The sequence below is a fragment of the Sceloporus undulatus genome, chromosome 1, assembly GCF_019175285.1.
Source record: "Sceloporus undulatus isolate JIND9_A2432 ecotype Alabama chromosome 1, SceUnd_v1.1, whole genome shotgun sequence".
NCBI lineage: Eukaryota > Metazoa > Chordata > Lepidosauria > Squamata > Phrynosomatidae > Sceloporus > Sceloporus undulatus.
This window is the reverse complement of record NC_056522.1, coordinates 49185357-49188439: the sequence shown is the minus strand read 5'-3', so window position 1 is coordinate 49188439 and position 3083 is coordinate 49185357. Positions and strand designations below refer to the sequence as shown.

Genomic DNA, 3083 nt, shown 5'->3' with positions numbered 1-3083 from the left:
CCACCCTGGTAAGCGAGCATGTGTGCGTGCCCATACCTGTCTGTTTTACCAGGTACAGTAGCAGGACTCCTTCAGGCAGAAAACTGTCTCCCTTCCCAGACCAATGTGGTCCTTTAATGTGAGGATTAAGCTCACATGACAGTCAAAAAGGAAAACAAGGGAGGTTGGATGGAGGTTTGGTTCCCAACACATAGAAAAGGGTGAAGTGAGACTGGAAGTAGAGAATTAATCTAACACAATAAAATTGTGGCAACTTACTTTTTAATAATGAGGGTATAATAGAGTTACATCTGTTGCTCAGAGAGATCATCTGGAAACATGGGGCAGGATGCTATCAGTATGCAGAAGACACCCAAATATATATTTAAGATTGAAAGACTAGTTTGCATGTTTTTACTCAGTAATAACTTTTGCTATCTTGATCATGTTCTGATGTTGCTTGCATCCCAGTTTTTGTCTGTGAAATGTTGAGGTATTTGCAGAAGTTATCTTCTCCTCTATCTCCACTTCAGGGAAGTGTCAAGCCTAGAATACAATACAGTTTATGTAAATGTCCAGAGCCTCCGCGGACTATGTTATACTGGATCAGTTTGAGTTGGTGAGTACCGAGGATGTGGACAAGATCCTCGGAAGTGTTCGGAAAACAACCTGCTCTCTTGATCCCTGCCCCTCTTGGTTAGCGGCCCAGGGGGGACCGGTGGTAACGTCCTTGTTACACCGGATAATTAACACCTCCTTGAGGGATGGGCGATTTCCATCGGATCTAAAATTGGCCATTGTAAAACCGTTCCTAAAGAAGCCCTCCCTCGACCCCCTGGTACATAATAATTATCGGCCTGTTTCGCTGCTTCCATTCTTGGGGAAGGTGATCGAGAGGGCGGTTGCGATCCAGCTTCAGACGGTCTTGGATGAAACTGATTATCTGGACCCATTTCAAACTGGCTTCCGGGCGGGTTACGGGGTTGAGACGGCCATGGTCGCCTTGGTCGATGATCTCCGTCTGAGCGTCGACAGGGGAAGCGTGTCCCTGTTGGTGCTCTTGGACATCTCAGCGGCTTTCGATACCATAGACCATGGTATCCTTCTGGGGCGCCTGGCTGAGGTGGGAATCAGGGGCACTGCGCTCCAGTGGTTCCGTTCCTACCTCTCCGGGAGGTCCCAGATGGTGCAGCTGGGAGACGTGTGCTCCAGTGAGCGGACCCTTAAAACTGGGGTCCCTCAAGGAGCCATTCTGTCTCCCATGCTATTTAACATTTACATGAAACCGCTGGGAGAGATCATCTGGAGACATGGGGCGCGGGGTTATCAGTACGCTGATGACACCCAAATCATTTTCTCTATGTCTCCGACTGATGCAGTGACTGGGGATGGCGTCTCTCCTCTCGTGGCCTGTCTGGAGTCAGTAATGGGCTGGATGAGGAAAAACTGACTCAAACTAAATCCAGAGAAAACGGAGGTACTAGTGATAGGTTCCCCCGGTCCAGGAATGGCGGTGGTTCCACCTGTCCTGAACGGGGTCACGCTCCCTGTGAAGGACTCCGTGCGCAGTCTGGGGGTGCTTCTTGACTCGTCGCTCCACCTGACTGCTCAGGTGAATGCGGCGGTCAAGAGCACTTGTTACCAGCTTCGGCTGATTCGCCAGCTGCGCCCATACCTGGCCCAGAGGGACCTAGAAACTGTTGTACATGCTCTGGTAACTTCGAGATTGGACTTCTGCAATGTACTCTACATGGGGCAACCCTTATACCAAACTCGGAAGCTTCAAATGGTACAGAATATGGCAGCCCGGCTGGTCACTGGCGTATCCAGGACCAGCCACATAACACCTGTGCTTAAAGATCTCCACTGGCTGCCCATTCGCTTCCGAGCTCAATATAAGGCGTTGGTTATTACCTATAAAGCCCTAAATGGCTTGGGTCCAGGATTCCTAAAGGACCGCCTCTCCCCGTACAATCCGCCTCGCACCCTCAGAACATCTGGGCAGCAACTACTGAAGGTGCCTGGGGCTAGGCTAGCTTCCACTTCTAGAAGGGCCTTTACCACAGCTGCCCCAGCCCTTTGGAATACGCTGCCCACAGAGCTCAGCTCATCCACCACCCTGGCCCAATTTAGGAAGGATCTTAAAACCTTCCTATTTAAGCAGGCATTCCCCGACTAAATATCCTGTGGGCCTCCCTCCTCTTCCGTGGCCATGAGGATGGGCTATCGGGGCCTTTGCTATTGTTTTTAGATTGTATATTATTGATGTTGTATGTTTTTAACCTGTATTTGTTTGCACTTGTTGCATTATTGTACACCGCCCTGATCTTTTTGGAAGGGCGGGATATAAATAAATTTTATTATTTATTATTATTAAATCTGTCCAGTTCTTGGATTATAGCAATGGCAATAGCAAGTACATTTCTATGCCACTTATCAGTGCACTTAAGCACTCCCTAATTGGTTTACAACGTGTAAGCCAATTGCCCCCAACAAGTTGTGTACTCATTTTAGCAACCTTGGAAGGATGCCAGGGTGAGTTGATCCTGGAGCCCTGGGCTGGTTCTGAACTCACAACTTTGTGGTTTGTGAGTGAGTGGCTGCAGTACAGGCGCCACCAAGGCTCTTGCACGATTGTGCATAATGACCCACTGCATTTGAAATATTCTTTGTGAATCAAGGACAAAATTGTCTTTTGTTGAACCCTTTATGGACAGAGATGTCAACTATAGTATATGAACCTTGGAGAATGGATGGGAACATTTTTCAAGTGGACCCCACAGCTTCAGATTGTGTTAACAGTCCACAGACTCCTCATGCTCAGAAAATAATTGTTATTCCTTAGGCAGGCTGCTACAAGGTTGCCTGTACATGGCAGTAGATTTGTCAGTTTATTTTGAGAATTAAGGCTCATCGAGCCTAAAGAGTTTCCCACCCAGGAGAAACAGGACCTCATCACCACTTACAGTAGGCAATGGTAGTTTAAGAAAAAGATTTGTTGTTAATTCTGGCTTGTGTTTTGGTCTACCAAGCATAGCTCAACCAGTAGGCTCTTGTGTTTAAGAATTCTGTGTTCTCTGAACTAGGGCCAGGGAGACCAAATT

The 3083-nt window shown here is 47.8% G+C and overlaps 1 long non-coding RNA gene across 1 annotated transcript in view; it reads right to left on the bottom strand.

Moving 5' to 3' along the window:
• Positions 1–252: 252 nt before the first annotated feature.
• LOC121919458 overlaps positions 253–3083 on the bottom strand; it is a 33456-nt gene continuing 30625 nt past the window's right edge. The window contains exon 3 of the long non-coding RNA XR_006101483.1: positions 253–525. This is a non-coding gene — a long non-coding RNA (uncharacterized LOC121919458). The remainder of the gene's footprint in view (positions 526–3083) is intronic.